The 22,733-nt window shown below is 46.0% G+C and overlaps 2 non-coding genes across 2 annotated transcripts; both read right to left on the bottom strand.

Annotated features, from left to right (window-relative positions):
• Nucleotides 1-2,741: 2,741 nt before the first annotated feature.
• Nucleotides 2,742-2,831, bottom strand: trnar-ucg (transfer RNA arginine (anticodon UCG)). Its single transcript is given in 2 exon segments — nt 2,742-2,777; nt 2,795-2,831. It is a non-coding gene; the product is annotated as a tRNA-Arg (tRNA).
• Nucleotides 2,832-7,059: 4,228 nt separating this feature from the next.
• On the bottom strand, nt 7,060-7,149 carry trnar-ucg (transfer RNA arginine (anticodon UCG)). Its single transcript is given in 2 exon segments — nt 7,060-7,095; nt 7,113-7,149. It is a non-coding gene; the product is annotated as a tRNA-Arg (tRNA).
• Between the last annotated feature and the right edge of the window lie 15,584 nt (nt 7,150-22,733).

Below are 22,733 nucleotides of genomic sequence, written 5' to 3'. Positions count from 1 at the left end.
TGTATCTAGCTCCATTTTAACTGGGGACCCTGCTATTTTGAGGGTAACCCAAATGGTTTGGTAATCCTCTTTGGCAAGTACATTATGTAATTTGAGACAGCTTAGTCTCTTGTTTCCGGAGTCGCTATCGCTATTCTGGTCTTCGGAGCTATTGTCCGTCATCATTTGTACCTTCCTGTACTTTTCTTTATTGATTTTTTGTTTTCTGTCAGTGGATCTTTTTTGTCCAGATTGGCATACCCGTGCAATGTGTCCAATCTTACCACATTGCCTGCATGCTTTGCCCTTGAACCAGCAGTCCCTCTGGTTATGGGTGGATCTGCCGCAGCGATAACATCTTCCGAACTCCTGTGTCATTTTATGGGTGCCGAAGTCCTGTGTCTCTTGTTGTATCTCTGCAGCTCCTTTTGCTGCTGCTTCGTATGATACAGCCATACTGAAAGCTTTGTCCAATGTTAAATCTTTTTCAGAAAGCAGTCTTTTTTGTGTTCCTTCACTTAAGAGATCGCAAACGAATTTGCCTCGAAGATAATCCGATAGTCCTGCTCCGAATTGGCAGTACTTTGATAGCTTTCTTAATTCGGTTAGGTAATCAGCGTTACTTTCATTCTTGTGTTGATTTCTCTTGAAGAACTTGAATCGTTCCGCTATCAGCAGTGGTGTTGGGTTTAAATGCTCCTGCAGGGTATCAACAATTTCTTTAAAAGTCTTGTCCTTTGGTTTGGCTGGAGTGATTAAATTTCGTAACAGCCTGTATGTCTTCGCGCCCATTATGTTCAGAAGTACTGAAGCTTTTTTTTCATCTGTTATTCCATTTGCAGTGCAATAAACCTCTACTCTTTCCACGTATGTGGTCCAATCTTCTATTTCGCCATCAAAAGCCTCAATATTACCAGATTTAGGCATTTCACAAAAGATATGGCGCTTCCCGCGCTTTTTTTTTTTCTCTCTGTCGCAACGATATGGCGCTTCCCGCGCTTTCCCGCCGCTGCTACCGATAACAACGCTGTTTTACTGTGGTTTCCGTTTATTCACTGTTGGAGACTCGTTCCCGACGGAGGTCTAAACGCTGACCTGCTTGCCGCACCGGCCGTCTCGCGAGTGCACCCTCCCAGTCCGTTATTGCTTGCCTCCGATTTTGCTGCCTGTCTCAGCTGTAGAGCCAGCCACTGGAACTCCAGCCTGACGCCCAGGAAGGATTAGCGCAGTACCTGTCACCAGCTTGGCCAGCTGGTGAAACCACAGTTTCTCTTACTTCCTTGAGTCTTCTGGACGCTGGAGGAATCGATGTCCTTGAGGTGCTGCCGAATTGCAGGTAAGTCCGTTTCCACTTCGTCACCACTGCAGTGTCCGTGTGTAGATAAAGACACTGAAGACAGGAGTTGGTTCATAGGTATTTACTAAGCAAGTCTGGGGGGGTGTTTCTAAAGGATATACACAATACACAGGCTTATATAGCCCAAGTGGCAATTACCGGCATTACGCACACCTGGGGCTCTTAAAGGCACAAACACCATAATTGCTCTTAAAGGCACATACACCACAGGGGCTGTGAGCTCTGCCATTTTAAACAGACACAGAATGATCCGAGATTGTGAGCACTCCCGTTTTAAATAGACCCAGAGTGATTAACAACTGACCACGACCCATTCCATTATAGACTGGCCTGATTTTCAATGCTTATGAAATCGATGGCAACATAAATCGGACTGTTTCTATAACAGGCGGCCGATTATGATATCCGCTTTTCTGTTGGACGACAAATTGAAGGTTTACTCCATTAAAATGTTTCCCTTTATCTCCGTCATTTCTCTCCAGCCAAATGAACTGAGTGCAGGTGTCAGCCGTGGCTCAGCGGCAGCAAAGTCAAGCACCACTCCAGAGACCTGAGCACATAATCCAGGCTGACACCCCAGTGCAGTACTGAGGAAGTGCTGCACTGTTGGTGCCTCCGTCTTTCTAGTAAGACGTTAAACCGGGCCCTCCGATCCCATGAGAGTATGCCGAAAAGAACGAGGATATCTCGCCCATTATTTATATCTCAACCAAAGACACGAAAACAGAAAATCTCATCATTAAGGTTGATAAATATTTTTGAAATTACATTGCCTCCTAAAGGAGAAATTTATGTTTCTGCTCCCTAATCATTTGCCTCTGGTCCCGCTACTCTTTCATTCGGTGACAATCTTAGCAGAAGAAAGGAGGAGTTCGACAATCTCCGAATCGCGATCACTGCTCCACCTTCATTCAAGAAGTTGAAGAATTGCAGTGGTCTCTTTTAATTTTAACCAGATATGATCAATGCATGGGGCACAGGCCAGGAGCACCAGGGCGATTCTGACGAAATTGCATTTGAAAGCTTATTTTAGGCAAGATTCAGTTAAATTCTCGGAAAGTGTACCAGTATCAAACGTAATAATGACGAGCATGGGATCTGAACCCTCGCGTATGGATCGGCAATAGATTAAGGGTCCATTGCCTTAACCTCTCGGCCACTTCGTCTCAACCACACACTACTCTCAGCCATTCAATTTCCTGCTCTTTGCATCTAAGCAGAAATACCCTGAAGGAAAGTCCACTTCCCGCTTATCCTGCCCGTGCACACAGATCTACAATGTTGAAAATGTACAATCAGCTTAATGTAAGCAAAAGGCCTTCCGTTGCTTCAGTTGAGGGACTGTCAAAAATGGTCGGATTGGAGCTAGCTTCAAAACATAAAAATTGTTGCCCAGTTAATTAAACGACCGCGGCAGGACTCGAACCTGCAATCTTCTGATAACTGAGAAACTTGCAACCGAAGTCAGATGCCTTATCCATTAGGCCACGCGGCCGCCGATACCGCTGCGTTTCTTTTTATGGGGAGAATTGTGAGCAGATTCAAGGAAGCTGTTCGCAAAAAGAAGCGGATTGAGGAGAAGATAAGCATTTTCACTGAATGAACAGGACTTCTGCGAGCTGGGTTTGCACCAGCGCAGGGAATCGCAATGCAACTTGCAGCACAGCATCAGCGGCTCGTTGGTCTAGGGGTATGATTCTCGCTTAGAAAATTTCTGTGGCTTAAAATGCAAGAGGTTTCGGGTTCAAATCCCGGACGAGCCCCGCCGCATTTAGTTAAACTCAACACCTCGGTCATGAAAGCTGAAATCGCTCTACTTCAAAAAAAATGGAATGATCCGGGGCTGTGAGCTCTGACATTTTAAACAGACACAGAATGATCCGGGATTGTGAGCACTCCCGGTTTAAATAGACCCAGAGTGATTAACAACTGACCACGACCCATTCCATTATAGACAGGCCTGATTTTCAATGCTTATGAAATCGATGGCAACATAAATCGGACTGTTTCTATAACAGGCGGCCGATTATGATATCCGCTTTTCTGTTGGACGACAAATTGAAGGTTTACTCCATTATAATTTTTCCCTTTATCTCCGTCATTTCTCTCCAGCCAAATGAACTGAGTGTAGGTGTCAGCCGTGGCTCAGCGGCAGCAAAGTCAAGCACCACTCCACAGACTTGAGCACATAATCCAGGCTAACACTCCAGTGCGGTACTGAGGTAGTGCTGCACTGTTGGTGCCTCCGTCTTTGTAGTAAGACGTTAAACCGGGTCCTCCAATCCCTTGAGAGTATGACGGAAAGAACGAGGATTTCTCGCCCATTATTTATCTCTCAACCAAAGACACTAAAACAGAAAATCTCTTCATTAGGGTTGATAAATATTTTTTAAATTGCATTGCCTCCTAAAGGAGAAATGTATGTTTCTGCGCCCTAATCATTTGCCTCTGGACCCTCTACTCTTTCATTCGGTGACAATCTCAGCAGAAGAAAGGAGGAGTTCGACAATCACCGAATCGCGATCACTGCTCCAACTTCATTCAAGAAATTTGAAGAATTGCAGTGGTCTCTTTTAATTTTAACAAGATATGAGTGATGCATGGGGCACAGACCAGGAGGATTCTGACGAAACTGCATTTGAAAGCTTATTTTAGGCAAGATTCAGTTAAATGCTCGGAAAGTATACCAGTTTCAAACGTAAGTAACGACGAGGATGGGATCCGAATCCTCACGTACAGATCAGCAATGGGTAAACAGTCCATCGCCTTAGCCTGTCGGCCACCTCGTCTCCACCATACACTGCTCTCAGCCATTCCATTTCCTGCTTTTTGCATCTAAGCAGAAATACCCTGAAAGAAAGTCCACTTCACCGCTTATCCTGCCCGTGCACACAGATCTCCAATGTTGAAAATGCACAATCAGCTTAATGTAAGCAAAAGGCCTTCCGCTGCTTCAGTTGAGGGACTGTCAAAAATGGTCGGATTGAAGCTAGATTCAAAACGAACCTTGGATGTCAAGGGATATACAAAAATGCATTAGGAAAAAAAGGGGGGCTTCTGGCAGTTACAAAAGACTAAAGACGGAGGAAGCCCTAGAGGCGTATAAAAAGTGCAGGGGCATACTTAAAAAAGAAATTAGGAGGGCGAGGAGGGGCCATGAAATAACACTGGCGAGCAAAATAAAGGAAAATCCTAAGATGTTTTATAAATATATTAAGGGCAAGAGGATAACCAGGGAAAGGGTAGGGCCCATTAGGGACCAAAGTGGCAATCTGTGTGTAGAGCCAGATGATGTAGGCGGGGTTTTAAATGAATTTTTTGCATCTGTGTTCACTATGGAGAAAGACGATGTAGACATAGAAATCGGGCAACGGGACTGTGACATACTTGAAATAATTAGCATCGAGAGGGAGGAGGTACTAGCGGTTTGATGGTCAAAGGTTGCTTTTGTGACTGGAAGCCTGTGTCCAGTGGGATACCTCAGGGATCGGTGCTGGGTCCCTTGCTGTTTGTGATCTACATAAATATGATTTGGATGAGAATGTAAAAGGTATGATCAGTAAGTTCGCAGATGACACGAAAATTCGTGGGGTGTTAAATTGCAAGGAGGAAAGCCTCAGGCTACAGGACGATATAAACGGGTTGGTCGGATGGGCGGAAATGTGGCAAATGGAATTTAACCCTGAAAAGTGCGAGGTGATGCATTTTGGACGGACAAATAAGGCAAGGGAATACAGAATGAGTGGTAGGACCCTAGGAAGTACAGAGGGTCAGAGGGACCTTGGTGTACATGTACATAGATCCCTGAAGGCAGCGGAACAGGCAGATAAGGTGGTTAAAAAGGCATATGGGATACTTGCCTTCATTAGCCGAGGCATAGAATATAAGAGCAGGGAGGTTATGATGGAGCTGTACAAAACGCTGGTGAGGCCACAGCTGGATTACTGCGTGCAGTTCTGGTTGCCTCACTATAGGAAGGATGTGATTGCTTTGGAGAGGGTGCAGAGAAGATTCACCAGGATGTTACCTGGGATGGAGCACCTCAGCTATGAAGAAAGACTAAACAGGCTGGGGTTGTTTTCCTTGGAGCAAAGAAGGCTGAGGGGGGACCTGATTGAGGTGTACAAAATGATGAGGGGCATAGATAGGGTAGATAAAGAGAATCTTTTCCCCTTAGTAGGGGGGTCAATAACAAGGGGGCATAGATTCAAGGTAAGGGGCAGGAGGTTTAGAGGGGATTTGAGGAGGAACTTTTTCAGCCAGAGGGTGGTTGGAATCTGTAACTCACTGCCTGAAAGGGTGGTGGAGGCAGGAACCCTCATAACATTCAAGAAGCATTTGGATGAGCACTTGGCTATGGACAAAATGCTGGAAAATGGGATTAGACTGGACAGGGATTGATGGACGGCGCAGACACGATGGGCCGAAGGGCCTCTTTCTGTGCTGTATAAATCTATGACTCTATGACTATATGACCTCCGTCAAGAAAGCTGAAATCGCTCTACTTTTAACAAAATGGAATGACCCGGGCCTCTGAGCTCTGCCATTTTAAACAGACACAGAATGATCCGGGACTGTGAGCACTCCCGGTTTAAACAGACCCAGAGAGATTAACAACTGACCACGACATTCCATTATAGACAGGCCTGATTTTCAATGCTTATGAAATCGATGGCAACATAAATCGGACTGTTTCTATAACAGGCGGCCGATTACGATGCCCGCTTTTCTGGTGGATGACAAATTGAAGGTTTACTCCATTATAATTTTTCCCTTTATCTCCGTCATTTCACTCCAGCCAAATGAACTGAGTGCAGGTGTCAGCCGTGGCTCAGCGGCAGCAAAGTCAAGCACCACTCCAGAGACTTGAGCACATAATCCAGGCTGACAATCCAGTGCGCTACTGAGGTAGTGCTGCACTGTTGGTGCCTCCGTCTTTCTAGTAAGACGTTAAACCGGGTCCTCCGATCCCTTGAGAGTATGCCGGAAAGAACGAGGATTTCTCGCCCATTATTTATCTCTCAACCAAAGACACTAAAACAGAAAATCTCTTCATTAGGGTTGATAAATATTTTTTAAATTGCATTGCCTCCTAAAGGAGAAATTTATGTTTCTGCTCCCTAATCATTTGCCTCTGGTCCCGCTACTCTTTCATTCGGTGACAATCTCAGCAGAAGAAAGGAGGAGTTCGACAATCTCCGAATCACGATCACTGCTCCAACTTCATTCAAGAATTTGAAGAATTGCAGTGGTCTCTTTTAATTTTAACAAGAGATGAGTAATGCATGTGGCACAGACCAGGAGCACCAGGGCGATTCTGACGAAATTGCATTTGAAAGCTTATTTTAGGCAAGATTCAGTTAAATGCTCGGAAAGTACAGCAGTTTCAAACGTAATTAACGACGAGGGTGGGATCCGAACCCTCACATACAGATCGGCAATGGATAAACAGTCCATCGCCTTAGCCTGTCGGCCACCTCGTCGCCACCATACACTGCTCTCAGCCATTCCATTTCCTGCTTTTTGCATCTAAGCAGAAATATCCTGAAAGAAAGTCCACTTCACCGCTTATCCTGCCCGTGCACACAGATCTACAATGTTGAAAATGTACAATCAGCTTAATGTAAGCTAAAGGCCTTCCGCTGCTTCAGTTGAGGGACTGTCAAAAATGGTCGGATTGAAGCTAGATTCAAAACATAAAAATTGTCACCCAGTTAATTAAACGACCGCGGCAGGATTCGAACCTGCAATCTTCTGATAATTAAAACACTCGCAGCCGAAGTCAGACGCCTTATCCATTAGGCCACGCGGCCGCTGATGGTGGTAAGCTCTTTTTTATGTGGAGAATTGTGAGCAGATTCAAGGAAACTGTTCGCAAAAACAAGCGGATTGAGGAGAAGATAAACATTATAACTGAATGAACAGGACTTCTGCGAGCTGGGTTTGCACCAGCGCAGGGAATCGCAATGCAACTGGAAGCAAAACATCAGCGGCTCCTTGGTCTATGGGTATGACTCTCGCTTAGGGAATTCCGTGGTTTAAAGTGCGAGAGGTTTGGGGCCAAATCCCGGACGAGCTCCCCTGCATTTAGTTAAACTCAACACCTCCGTCATGAAAGCTGAAATCGCTCTACTTTTAAAAAAACGGAATGATCCGGGCCTCTGAGCTCTGCCATTTTAAACAGACACAGAATGATCCGGGACTGTGAGCACTCCCGGTTTAAACAGACCCAGAGTGATTAACAACTGACCACGACCCATTCCATTATAGAAAGGCCTGATGTTCAATGCTTATGAAATCGATGGCAACATAAATCGGACTGTTTCTATAACAGGCGGCGGATTACGATGCCCGCTTTTCTGTTGGACGACAAATTGAAGGTTTACTCCATTATAATTTTTCCCTTTATCTCCGTCATTTCTCTCCAGCCAAATGAACTGAGTGTAGGTGTCAGCCGTGGGTCAGCGGCAGCAAAGTCAAGCACCACTCCAGAGACTTGAACACATAATCCAGGCTGACACTGCAGTGCGGTACTGAGGTTGTGCTGCACTGTTGGTGCCTCCGTCTTTCTAGTAAGACATTAAACCGGGTCCTCCGATCCCTTGAGAGCCCGGTATAAAAACCGGCGACCAGCGAGGCCCGAGACCAGTCGGAGCACGGAGCAGGGAGGTGAGGAGCCCGGTATAAAAACCTGCGACCAGCGAGGCCCGAAACCAGTCGGAACACAGAGCAGGGAGGTGAGGAGCCCGGTATAAAAACCGGCGACCAGCGAGGCCCGAGACCAGTCGGAGCACGGAGCAGGGAGGTGCGGAGCCCGGTAAAAAAATCGGCGACCAGCGAGGCCCGAGACTAGTCGGAGCACGGAGCAGGGAGGTGAGGAGCCCGGTATAAAAACCGGCAACCAGCGAGGCCCGAGACCAGTCGGAGCACGGAGCAGGGAGTTGAGGCATACCAACTCAGCAGCGGGGGAGAGGTAAAAAGTAATCAGAGTGTGACGTCACCAGGGAGCAGGTAAGTGATTGGTTGGTGAGTATTTCTCTTTTTTAAACTTTAACTCTGTAGTTTATAGTTACTAGTTTCTTTTCTGGTATAGCAGGGACTGTTGGTAGACTATACAAGCGCCTTAGAGATATCTTTAATTGGTGATAGTAAATTAATTTAAATTAATTAAAGGGAAGGTCATGCCAGGAGAGCCCAGCCCCGTGATATGCTCCTCTTGCTCTATGTGGGAATTCAGGGACACTGCCGGTGTCCCTGATGACCACGTGTGCCGGAGATGCATCCATCTGCAGCTACTAGCAGACCACATTGAGGCACTGGAGCTGCGGGTGGATGGGTTGTTGAGCATTCACGATGCTGAGAGGGTCGTGGATAACACGTTTAGTGAGTTGCTCACACCGCAGGTAAGGGCTGCACAGGAAGATAGGAAATGGGTGACCACCAGGCGGAGCAATAGAAGCAGGCAGGTAGTGCAGGAGACCCCTGTGACCATTCCCCTCTCAAACAGGTATACCGATTTGGATACTGTTGAGGGGGACGACTCACCAGGGGAAGGCAGCAGCAGCCAACTTCCTGGCACTGGGGGTGCTCCTGCTGCCCAGGAAGGGAGGAAAAAGAGTGGGAGAGCAATAGTGGTAGGGGATTCTATAGTAAGGGGAACAGATAGGCGTTTCTGTGGCCGTAGACGTGAATCCAGGATGGTTTGTTGCCTCCCTGGTGCCAGGGTCAAGGATGTCACTGAGCGGCTGCAGGGCATTCTGGAGGGGGAGGGTGAACAGCCAGAGGTCGTGGTCCACATTGGTACCAACGACATAGGTAAAAAGAGGGATGAGGTCCTGCAGCAAGAATTTAGGGAGCTAGGTGGAAGATTAAAGAGCAGGACCTCAAAGGTTGTAATCTCTGGATTACTCCCGGTGCCACGTGCTAGTGAGTATAGGAATAGGAAGATAGAACAGATGAATGCGTGGCTAAAGGGATGGTGCAGGAGGGAGGGCTTTAGTTTCCTGGATCACTGGGTCTGCTTCTGGGAAAGGTGGGACTTGTACAAGTCGGACGGTTTACACCCAAACCAGAGGGGAACCAATATCCTTGCTGGGAGGTTTGCTAGCACTGCTGGGGGGGGTTTAAACTAACTTGGCAGGGGGATGGGATACAGAGTGGAGCTATAGTAGGGGGTGATTTACAGCCAAATACGGAGGAAAAAACAAGTCAGCTGGGAAGGCAGAGCAAATATGTAAAGGCAAAAGGGAATATGGCAGGGCTGGAAGACATTTATTTTAATGCAAGGAGTCTTGCAAATAAGGTGCATGAACTGAAGTTGTTGTTGAAAACATGGGAGTACGATATTGTTGCTATCACGGAGACATGGTTGAGGGAGGGTCAGGACTGGCAGCTCAATATTCCGGGGTATAGAATCTTCAGGCGAGACAGAGGGTGGTGTAAAAGGGGAGGGGGTGTTGCAATATTAATTAAGGAGTCAATTACTGCTGTAAGGAGGGACGATATATTAGCGGGTTCCTCTAATGAGGCCATATGGGTAGAATTAAAAACAAAAAGGGGGCAAGCACTTTGCTGGGAGTGTACTATAGGCCCCCAAACAGTCAGGGGGAGATAGAGGAACAGATATGTAGGCAAATCTCAGAGATGTGCGAAAATAATAGGGTAATAATAGTGGGGGATTTCAACTTCACGAATATTAATTGGGATAGTCAGAGTGTGAAAGGGTTAGAGGGTGCAGAATTCTTAAAGTGCATCCAGGAGAGCTTTTTGAGCCAACATGTGGAAAGTTCTACAAGAGAGGGGGCGGTAATGGACCTAATTCTAGGGAATGTAGCCGGGCAAGTGGTGGAAGTGTCAGTAGGAGAGCATTTTGGCGACAGTGACCATAATTCGGTGAGATTTAAGGTGGTCATGGAAAAAGACAAAGACGGCCCGGAAATAAGGGTTCTAAATTGGGGGAAGGCCGATTTTAATATGATAAGGCAGGATCTGGCCAAAGTGGACTGGGAGCAGCTACTTATAGGAAAATCCACGTCAAAACAGTGAGAGACTTTCAGAAGGGAAATAGAGAGAGTACAACGCCAACATGTTCCTGTAAAGGTCAAGGGTGGGACCAACAAGCAAAGGGAACCTTGGATGACAAGGGATATACAAAAATGCATTTGGAAAAAAAGAGGGGCATTTGGCAGTTACAAAAGACTAAAGACAGAGTATAAAAAGTGCAGGGGCATACTTAAAAGAGAAATTAGGAGGGCGAGGAGGGGCCATGAAATAACACTGGCTAGCAAAATAAAGGAAAATCCTAAGATGTTTTATAAGTTTATTAAGGGCAAGAGGATAACCAGGGAAAGGGTAGGGCCGATTAGGGACCAAAGTGGCAATCTGTGTGTAGAGCCAGATGATGCAGGCGGGGTTTTAAATGAATGTTTTGCATCTGTGTTCAATATGGAGAAAGACGATGTAGGCATAGAAATCGGGCAAGGGGACTGTGACATACTTGAACATATTAGCATCGAGAGGGATGAGGTACTAGCGTTTTTAGCAGGCCAAAAAGTGGATAAATCCCCAGGCCCGGACGAGATGTATCCCAGGCTGTTTTGTAAGGCAAAGGAGGAGATTGCAGGGGCTCTGACACAAATTTTCAGAACCTCTCTGGCCACAGGGGATGTACCAGAGGACTGGAGAACAGCTAACATAGTACCATTATTCATGAAGGGTAGCAGGGATAAACCAGGGAATTACAGGCCAGTGAGCCTAACATCTGTGGAAGGGAAATTATTGGAAAAAATTCTGAGGGACAAAATTAGTCACCACTTGGAGAGGCAAGGATTAATTGGGGATAGTCAGCATGGCTTTGTCAAGGGTAAATCATGTCTGACCAATCTGATTGAATTTTTCGAGGGGGTGACTAGGTGTGTGGATGAGGGGAATGCTGTGGATGTGGTTTACATGGACTTCAGTAAAGCTTTTGACAAAGTCCCGCATAGGAGACTGGTCAAGAAGGTAAGAGCCCATGGGATCCAGGGTGCCTTGGCCCATTGGATCCTAAACTGGCTGAGTGTCAGGAGGCAGAGGGTGATGGTCGAAGGTTGCTTTTGTGACTGGAAGCCTGTGTCCAGTGGGGTACCTCAGGGATCGGTGCTGGGTCCCTTGCTGTTTGTGATCTACATAAATGATTTGGATGAGAATGTAAAAGGTATGATCACTAAATTCGCAGATGACACGAAAATTGGTGGTGTGGTAAATTGCGAGGAGGAAAGCCTCAGGCTACAGGACGATATAAACGGGTTGGTCAGATGGGCCGAAAAGTGGCAAATGGAATTTAACCCTGAAAAGTGCGAGGTGATGCATTTTGGATGGACAAATAAGGCAAGGGAATACACAATGAGTGGTAGGACCCTAGGAAGTACAGAGGGTCAGAGGGACCTTGGTGTACATGTACATAGATCCCTGAAGGCAGTGGAACAGGCAGATAAGGCGGTTAAAAAGGCATGTGGGATACTTTCCTTCATTAGCCGAGGCATAGTATATAAGAGCAGGGAGGTTATGATGGAGCTGTACAAAACGCTGTTGAGGCCACAGCTGGAGTACTGTGTGCAGTTCTGGTCGCCTCACTATAGGAAGGATGTGATTGCTTTGGAGAGGGTGCAGAGAAGATTCACCAGGATGTTACCTGGCATGGAGCGCCTCAGCTATGAAGAAAGGCGAAACAGGCTGGGGTTGTTTTCCTTGGAGCAAAGAAGGCTGAGGGGGGACCTGATTGAGGTGTACAAAATGATGAGGGGCATAGATAGGGTAGATAAAGAGGAACTTTTCCCCTTATTAGGGGGGTCAATAACAAGGGGACATAGATTCAGGGTAAGTGGCAGGAGATTTAGAGGGGATTTGAGGAGGAACTTTTTCACCCAGAGGGTGGTTGGAATCTGGAACTCACTGCCTGAAAGGGTGGTAGAGGCAGGAACCCTCACAACATTCAAGAAGCATTTGGATGAGCACTTGAAATGCCATTGCTACAAGGCTATGGACCAAATGCTGGAAAATGGGATTAGACTGTACAGGGATTGATGGACGGCGCAGACACGATAGGCCGAAGGGCCTCTTTCTGTGCTGTAAAACTCTATGACTCTGTGACACCCGGCGCTGCAACTGGCCGATGCGGCCGAAGTCGCGGGCGCGGTAGGCCGAGCTGTGTCGGCTGCCGTCACGGGAGGCCGAGCCGGGTTGGCGGCTGCCGCGCATGCATCACGTGATGCGTGACGTGACGGCAGCGCATTAGGACGCGTCCTTAAAGGGGCAATGGCCCAAACAGGTACGTTAAAGGGGCAACAGCCCAAACAGGTAAGTTATGCACATACAAAGGTAAGTTAAAGGGAATTATGTATATACATAGTAAGGGACACCCGTCCTCGATGTTTGCAGCGTCAGTAGCTGTTTGCGTTTGTTAAGGAGAAAACTGGAGAAAGGACGGCAACAGTCCGGGTTGTTGTGAATTTCGGTAGCGGTAAACTGCCTGGAGGATGGCAACGCTTTTTGTTGTTGACTTAGTGGAAAAACTGCCGAGAGGGCGGCACGCTTCTCCGCCTCGCTGAAAAGTGTGGTAGGTCACACAACCAGCAGGCTGACGGGCTGGTGAATCGTCGGCAGGGAACGGGTCTTCGTGGTTGGGGTCACCAATGCAGCAGTTCCTGTTCACCTAGGTAGGTATTGAATGAATGACTGCTAAATAATCGAGTTGGACGCCAGGAGAACAATCAATAAGTTATTTAATGCAGGAAACAGATGTTATACAGCAGACAATGGAGTTGGATGCAGGAGAGCCGGTAGGTAGGTCTTAACCCAGCGGGGACACCACGAGGACTAAGTCCGCAGTCCTGTGGGTTGCGTGATGATGTCATCACGCTCGGCAGTGTTTTCCCGCGGTTCGGGCGTCACGGGACCGCGTCGTGACTTCAGAGCGTTCGCCCGCGCTTGGGGCGGTCACATGATCTGCGCCGATACGTCGGCGCGTTTACCCAGCACTGAGTCTGGCCGTTGTGGCCGAAGTCCGAGCGCGAGAGGCACCCGGCACTGTTGCCGGCTGTTGTGACCGTTGAGGGAGCGGACGGCCGAACTAGGCCGGCGGCCGACGCGTTTAGGTGTGTCACGTGCTGCGTGATGTAACGTCAGTGCATTATGTCGCATCCTTAAAGTGGCAACGGCCCAAACAGGTATGTTAAAGGGGTAACGGCCCAAAGAGGTAAGTTATATACATACATAAGTATGTTAAAGTGAATTATGTATAATATATGTAAGGGACACCCGGTGGAACCGCCACAAGAATGTTATTGGCAGATTTCAGGAGGAAATAGACAGACCGGCGAAATGGTCATGGCAGATGAAATTTGACGAATTAATTTTGGTAGGAAGTATCAGGAGAGTGAAAATAAACCACGTGTTACGTTTAAAGTGGGTGCAGGAACAGAACGACCTGGGGGTGTACGGTCACAAGTATTTGGGGGTGGTAGAACAAGTTGAGAAGGCTGCAAGGAGGGCATCGCGGTCCTTGACTTTATAAATCGGGGAATAGAGCAAAAAAGCAAGGAATTTATGTTCAAACTTCATAAAAACCTAATTAGGCCCAAGCTGGAGTATTGTGGCCAATTCTGGGCAGCACCATGAGGAAGGATGTCAAGCCCTCAGAGAGTGTGCAGTGGAGATTTACTAGAATGGTACCAGTGATCAAAGACTTCAGTTATGTGCAGAGACTAAAGAAGCTGGGTTGTTCTCGTTAGAGCAGAGAAGCTTAAGGGGAGATTTGAGGGAGGTGATTAACAACTTGAAGGATTTGAGAGAGTTAAGAAGAACAATCTGTTTCCAGTGACCAGAGGGTGAGTTACCTGAATTCACAGATTTACGGTATTTGGAACGGAAAAAGAAGTGACAGGAGGAAACATTAATACAGTGAATTTTTATGATCTGTAATGCACTGCCTGAAGGGGTAGTGGAAGCAGATTCAATACTAACATTTAAAAGGTAATTAGATAAACACTTGGAAATAAAAAAATATGCTGGGCTATGGGGAACCCGCAGGGGAGTGGTTCACTCTTTCAAAGGCTCGATGGGCCGAATGCCCCCTACTGTGCTGAAATATTCTATCATTCTATGATTCTATGATATCGATCGCCATGGCGTCACCTATAGGCGTGAGATGTAAAGCTCTGCACCACTCTGCTTCAGTGGGACTTTGTTCCCCAGAGATGGGCTGTAATGCGCTGTCTGATGCCACATTCGCTGCTATTTGCCAGCAGCGGGTTATTGAAGAGAGCTGCTTTTCACGGCCTCACTCATTCTGGGCTCTGGAAAACAGCAACAAAATGATAGATTTGCTGCCGTGTCTCAAATTCAGCTTAAAGCAGTTATTATTAACCGAGGCAGCCCTGCAGGATCTTATAATGATCTCTCACAAATCAACTGAAACCAGTGAGAATGTGAATATCATTTTGCCTTTCCAAAATAAACAGTGTGACATTCATTGTAGAAACACGGAGAGAGCCTGGTGTGGCTCACTGCGGAAACATCCATGTCACAGCGAAGCAGCTCTCCTGCAACCAGTGCGGCCTCCCATCCGTCCTTTCGGGGCCTAGTCTGCTAAGATGAATTCTGATTTCCGTGAAGCCAGTCTCAGGCTTTTTAATATTTTTGATGTGCGTGCTATCTGACCACAGGGTAAATGTTGGGAATATCAACCGGGCCCAGCTGGCAATGTTTGCATCACATTTGTGTTCATTCGTTGAAAACTGAAACTGTGAGACAATAAGGTAAAGATTACTCGATCGTTAATGGAACCATCAATTATTTGAGCTGACAGCTGACCTTGTCAACCGATTGTGCCACAGAGACCCAACCCTTTCCAAACTGAAACACCGAGCTACAACCTCAGGTTACAGCGACCAATATGGATCGATGATATATTACAAATTACTTTCAGTCTGATTTAGATAAGTGGAGCATTGGAGACTGCACTTTATACATTCTGAATTCCAATGTCCTGTCAGCTCAGCCCGCAGATCTATTCCCATTCCCAGCCCTCTTTCACATTTCGATGACGTCCATCCTATAACCAAGTTTGCTGATGGCATTAAGTTAGGTGGCACAGTAAGTAGTGTAGGTGGGAGCAGAAAGTTCCAAAGGAACATTGATAGATTAAGTGAGTGGGCAAAACTGTGGCCGATGGAGTTCAACGTGGAGAACTGTGAGATCATCCACTTTAGACCTGAGTAATACAAATCAGAGTCTATTCAAAAAGGTGAGGAGTTAGGAACTCGGGAGGAGCAGAAAATATTAAAACTTAACGTAGAGTAATTCCTTTAAACTACTGGACAGGTACAACATAAAATGAAAGGTTCATGGAATTGTAGCCTTCATATCAAGTTGGCGGTAATACAGAGTGGTGGAAGTTCTGCTGGAAGTCAACAGGAAAGATAGGGAAATGGTACAGGGGGAGTCGTAGTCTTCGTGATTAAGCATGAAATCACTACAATGCTAAGAGAGGATATAATGAGAGATAAGCAGGCTATGGAGACTTTATGGGTAGAATTAAGAGCTAGGAAAAGATTGAAGACTGTAGTGGAAGTTGGGTAGAGGCCCCCTGGTCGCAGCTGTGAAATGTTAGATTTTATAAATGCAGAAATTAGACAAGCGGGTAGGAAAAGCAGAGTGGTTTTAATGGAGGATTTAAATTTTCCTATAGATAGCGATAAGCAGACTAGCACCTGTCAGATAGTTAATTAATTTATTGAGTGCATCCGGAATAGTTTTCTACAACAATATGCCTTAGAAACAACACACGGGCAGGGCATATTTGATTTAGTAATGAGTAATGAGTCAGATTTATTCAACAGACTAAAGGCGCATGAACATTTATTTAATAGTGATCATAACATGATCGAGTTCAACATAGTGTTTGAAAGGAAGAAACGCGAAACAACTGCTAAGATTCTAGATTTGGGTGGGGCCGACTTCAACGGGATGAGGGAGAGACTGTCCACATTAAACTGGGCAAATCTGTTAATAGGTAAAATGACAGAAGATCAGTGGGGGGTGTTCAAAATAAATTTAACATGGTACAGAATCAGTTTATACCACTGAGGGGCAAGAACTCTACTGGACAAAAAAACAGGCATGGACGACTAAAGAGGTAAGAGACAGACAGCGGTAAAATAAAATAAAAAACATACAAAAAAGCTAAACATAGCACAGATCCTGACGAATGGGAAAGATACAAAGAACAGAGAGTAAGAGCAGATAGTAAGAGCTACAAAGAGGGAGTATGAACAGAAAGAGACTGGTGAAATGGGCAGACACATGGCAGATGAAAGTTAACGTAGGGAAGTGCAAATGGATATATTTTGGTCGGAAGAATGAGGAGAGGCAATATAAACTAAACGGTACTAATTTAATGGGGCCGATTATTTCCTTTTATCGGCTCCCTCTGGAGATCACTGGCCCCAAAATTGCTCACAATGCTCTCCCCTGCAATTTATTAACCAGCTCTAAATGGTTCAATTATAAAGAAGGTGCAGGAACAGGGAGACATTGGGTGTGTGCACACAAACCTTTCAAGGTGGCAGGACAAGGCGAGAAGGATGTTAGAAATGATTAGGGTTCCTTTCTTTTATTAATAGATGAATAGAGCATAAAAGCAAGGAAATTATGCTAAACATGTATAAAGCACTGGTGAGGCCTCAGCTGGAGTATTGCGTTCAATTCTGGGCACCACACTTTAGGAAAGAACTCAAGGCCCTGTAGAGAGTCCAGAATAGAGTTACTGGAATGGTACCAGGGATGGGGGACCTCATTTATGCGAAGAGACTGGAGCAGCTGGGATTTTTCTGCTTAGAGCAGTGAATGTCAAGAAGATTGTTGATAGATATGTTCAAAATTAAGAATGGTTTTGATAGATATAAAAAAGGAGAAACCTTAAAAATGTCAAATTAAATATGATAAAACCCTCCCAGGCACAGTTGGGGGTGATATTTGGTTTATGAGACGGACGCCTTACCACTTGACCACCGCGCAGTACTCAGAGCTTGAGTTGAGGTTGAGGGAAAACAGAACAGATACTTGTACACAGCAATAAAATGAGATAGTGGAGCCGGCAAATAACCGCCTCATTTAGATGAATCCTTTAATAAAACCTTTCAGAGAATCAGAGAATCATACATCACAGAATGAGGCCATTTGCCCCGTCGTGCTCTTGAAAGAGCAATCCAATTATTCCCAGCTCTTTCCCCATACCCTGCACAATTTTCCAATTCAAGTATTTATCCAATTCCCTTTTGAAACTTACTATTGAAGCTGCATCCACCACCATTTCAGGCAGAGCATTACAGATTATAATAACTCGTAATGTAAAAAAGAAAAACTCCTCATCTCCCCTCTGGTTATTTTGCCAATTACATTTCGACTGTTGTCCTCTGGGTGATGCCAGGACTGGAGAATTTTGGCTCTGAGGAAAGATTGGATAGGCTGGAGTTGTTTTCTTTGGAACAGAGGAGGCGGAGGTGAGACTTAATTCAGGTGTATGAAATATTGAGGGGCCGAGCTAGAGTGGATAGGAAGCATCCATTTCAGTTAGCAGAGAGGTTAATAACAAGGAGGAATAGATTTAAAGTAATTGGTAGAAGAATTAGAGGGAAGTTGGGGAGAACTTTTTTCACCCAAAGGGTGGTGGGGGTCTGTAACTCTCTACCTGAAATGGTGGTAGAGCAGGAACCCACGTCATATTTGAAAAGTACTTGGATATTCACTTGATGTGCCGTAAACTGCAAGGCTACGGACCAATAGCTGGAAAGTGGGATTAGGCTGGGTCGGTCTTTCAGCCAGAGCCTATCACCCTCCTTCTGTGCTGTAAATTTCTAAGGTTCTTTGAGTCTAAGAGGTACTGAGTTCTCCTAGGTGTCCTGGGCATAGCTGTGTCCGACAGCCAACATCACAGTGGGATCTTGCTGTGCAGAAATCGGCTGCCGTGTTTTCCTATATTATAAGCAGTGACTATGGTTCAAAAAGTACTTCATTTTCTGCAAAGCAATTTTTAAAAAATCACCATTGATGGGATGTGGGTGTCGCTGGCAATATCAGAATTTATTGCACATCCCTAATTGCCCTTGAAAAGGTGGTGATGAGCGCCTTTTCGAAACACTGCAGTCCGTGAGGTGAAGGTACCCACGTTGCTTTTAGGGATGAAGATCCCGGATTTTGACCCAGCGACAATGAAGGAACGATGATATATTTCCAAGTCAGGATGGTGCATTCCTTGGAGGGGAACTTGTAGGTGGTGGTGTTCCCATGCACTAACTGCTCTTGTCCTTCTATGAGGTACAGGTCGCGGTTTTGGGAGGTGCTGTGGAAGAAGCTTCAGCACTTGTGTAGCGCGATTGTTACTTTCCACATATCAGCCCAAGCCTGAATGTTGTGCAGGTCTTGCTGCATGCAGGCCAGGATTGATTCATTATCTGATGAGAAGAGAATGGAACTGAACATTGTGCAATCATCGCTGAACATCCCCAGGTCAGACCTTATGATAGAAGGAAGGTCATTGATGAAGCAGGTGAAGATTAACTCCTGCAGTGATGTCCCGGTGCTGACATGATTCGCCTCCAACATCCACAAGCATCTTCCTTTATGCTAGGTATGTCTCCAAAAGTCGACTTTCCCCTGTGTCCACCCACAAGTTCCATTGACTTCAATTTTACTCGGGCTCATTGGTGCAACACTTGGTCTTATGCTGTTTTGCTGCTAAGAGCAATCACTCTCACCTCGCCTTTAGAATTCAGCTCCTTTGTCCATGTTAGAATCAAGGCTGTAATGTGGTCTGGAACCTAGTGGTCCTGTCGGGACTCAAACTGAGCATTGGTGAGCAACTGGGACGTCCGACGGTCGTGAAAGGTGCTAAAGGAGTGCAAGTTGTCTTTTTTACTGTTTAAAAACTACTAACATATGCATGATGTTTATTTGTAGGAACAGATGGTCATCGATCTGAAACCTTAACTCTGCCTTCCTCTCCCCACAGATCCTGCCAGGGTGTCCCAGCATGGCCCGTTTATAAATGTTGATATTAAATAAATGGTTCCATCTGCAGTGGGGAAAGAGTAAAAGTGACATCGCTGGCAGTTTCACTGAATGGTGTAATAAAGAAAATAATCTAATAAGTCTTTGCAGTAGTAAGCTTTTTCTAAATTGCTGAACTGGCAGTTGAGATAACCTAAGCGGTAGTGTTAGAACTGCAGACTGTGTCACTTACAGACAATTGCAAATAGTCAGATGTGGAAACCATAAGAGGCCTAGAGAATGTAAGTTCTGTTCTAGCAGGAAAGTAAAACAATGAGTTGGAATTAAAGAGGCCTAGAGAGGCAGGAAAGGAGGACAATGAGTCAGAAGTACAATGTTGATGAGACCCTATCTCGCATAAGCAAAGATCATAGGTGCAACAACAGCGTGGGGGATAACGGACATAAAGGTTTACGATAATAAAAATGGTACTTTAATGTTATGCAGCATAGGCAACCAATCAGTGAAGATGCATATGGCCAAGGTCCAATCAGGTGGCAGGAATGAATTCTGAGCGAGCAGGACATATGTGTTTTAATGTATAAAAATGTAGTGTTTGCTGTACCAATTTGGTGAAGTCTGGCTAAGACAGAGCAGATTGTCTCCCCACCAGTGTAATAAAGAAGACTTGATTATCGATCCGAAAACCTTGTGTCAAGTGTTTGTTTAAAATGCTCCACATCAATTGGCATCACGAACAGGATCCTCACGGACGGGAAGCATGGGCGAGTGAAGCTGAGCCAAAAACGTGAGTACTTTAAAAAGCCACATACAGTTAGGGCAAGGTAACACCGTCTCATGTCCACCGCCCCCTTTTGAATCAAAGAACTAAAACATGTGAATCGATAAGTCAAGCGGTCTTGGGGTGCAGGTGAAATGCGCGGAAGTGTAGGTGTGGTATGTGTTGCAAATAGTGCGTTAACTTTGGAGAAAAAGTCTAAAACATAACTCTGACAACTCGAGTTGCAAGCAATGCAGAAAGTTTAAGCATACCTCTGACAACTCCAGTTGAAAGTAGTGCTCAGCATACATCTGACAACAAATTACCCGAACAAAATTGTTGCCAGGATGGACTCACTCTGTGAGAGTAAATAAGGGAGATACCTCTGAGAACTGCGGTTGCAAGTAACATCTCACTCTGCGAGAGTAAAGCAAAGATGGTAACTCTGACAACTGTGGTTGCAAGTACTGTCTCACTCTGCGAGAGTAAAGAACGGGACGTACTGCTGACAACAATTAACCATGGAAAGTGAAAAACTCGAGTGGGGACCAGTGGGGTCTCTGACACGCTATTTAGCGGACAAAAATAAAAGATTAATTGACAAAATTGTTAATAACCATTGGCAACCGAATGACCCACCGGCGAAACAAAGAGAATGGTAAGCTAAAGAAACAAAATTAAATGAAGAATAGGCCATCATTTTAGTGGCTCACGCATATTATGAGTTGAGTAGCCGTGCTCGAATTTGGACCAAATACGGGCGCGAAAATTGTACCGAAGTACCAGTAATGGCAACAGATCCTGTAGCGCCATCAGAGGTGAAAAGAGTATTCAAGGACAGGGTAGACTGGGATGCGCTAAGCCAAAAAGGGGCTGAACATGACCTCGACTATAATGATGGGGATATCCCGCCCCCATATGATGACATAAAAGCGGCACCGATTAAGGTGGAATTTATTCCGGGCACCCCGGCGGTGCCTACACTGGTAGGGGCATCCCCAGGCACCATTACCATCCCAGCAGTACCAGTTCAGATAAAAAACACTGACGTACCTTTCTCCCCAGGAGATAAATTAAAGTTGCTTCAAATACTGCCGGAACTAAAGCCCCGACAGAGTAATGCCATATTCTGACAGAAACTAAGAGAAAGGAGAATAGGTCAGAACTTCCAAAACCGGGATGCTGATGGAGTAGTGAGGGCAAAAATTAGTGAAGGTATGTGGGGTCAATTAACTCAACAATATAGGGACGGAACATGGTATCAAAATGTAGCCCCGACAAAGCAGCAACGAGATATGGATTATACAGCATTTAGGACCGCTGTTACGCACGTTTTAGGATTTGTACAAGTAAAGTAGGGACAAGTCATGGGAATTCGTCAGGGGAAAGGGGAGTCCGCCCACGACTATGGAGAACGGAAGTGGACTAGTTTTGTAGCCCACTCAGGCATAATAGCACCACAACAAGACAATTTGGCATGTTGTTAAATGTACAAGGAAGGGCTGTGTGGTGCCCATCAGGCCACGCTGAAAACTGGATTGGTCACCATGCAGACCTTTGATGAACTGATCAGATGGGCGACCGAGGTAGACAACCAGCAGAAAGTTAAAGTGGCTGCCTTGGAGGAACATATAGCTGCAGTATAGGAGATGGCAGAGCTAAGCGATCTCACAACCATCGGATCAAATCAAAGCTCTGCAGCCCTGCCACATCCAGTCGTGAGTGGTGGTGGACAATTAAACAGTTAACAGGAGGAGGAGGCTCCAAACATATCCCCATCCACAATGATGGTGGAGCCCAGCACGTGAGTGCAAAAGACATGGCTGAAGCATTTGCAACTATCTTCAGCCAGAAGTGCCGAGTGGATGATTCATCTCGGCCTCCTCCTGAGGTCCCCAGCATCACAGATGCCAGTCTTCAGCCCATTCAATTCACTCCACGTGATGTCAAGAAACGGCTGAAGACACTGGATACTGCAAAGGCTATGGGCCCTGACAACATTCCGGCAATAGTACTAAAGACTTGTGCTCCAGAACAAGCTGCGCCCCGAGCCAAGCTGTTCCAGTACAGCTACAACACTGGCATCTACCCGGCAATGTGGAAAATTGCCCAAGTATGTCCTGTCTACAAAAAGCAGGACAAATCCGACTCAGCCAATTACCGTCCCATCAGTCTACTCTCAATCATCAGCAAAGTGATGGAAGGTGTCCTTGACAGTGCCATCAAGCGGCACTTACTCAGCAATAACCTACTAACTGACACCCAGTTTGGGTTCCTCCAGGGCCACTCAGCTCCTGACCTCAGTACAGCCTTGGTCCAAACATGGACAAAAGAGCTGAACTCAAGAGGTGACGTGACAGTGACTGCCCTTGACATCAAGGCAGCATTTGATCGAGTGTGGCATCAAGGAGCCCTAGCAAAACTGAAGTCAATGGGAATCAAGGGGGAAACTCCCCATTGGTTAGAATCATACTTAGCACAAAGGAAGTTGGCTGTGGTTCTTGGAGGTCATTCATCTCAATCACATGACATCACTGCAGGAGTTCCTCAGGGCAGTGTCCTAGGCCCAACCATCTTCAGCTGTTTCAT

Source organism: Somniosus microcephalus, unplaced genomic scaffold (assembly GCF_052327205.1).
Source record: "Somniosus microcephalus isolate GS21.2 unplaced genomic scaffold, FLI_Smic_1.0 unresolved_chr1, whole genome shotgun sequence".
Classification (NCBI taxonomy): domain Eukaryota; kingdom Metazoa; phylum Chordata; class Chondrichthyes; order Squaliformes; family Somniosidae; genus Somniosus; species Somniosus microcephalus.
Note: the sequence above shows the minus strand (reverse complement) of the source record. Positions and strands in the feature narration are given on the sequence as shown.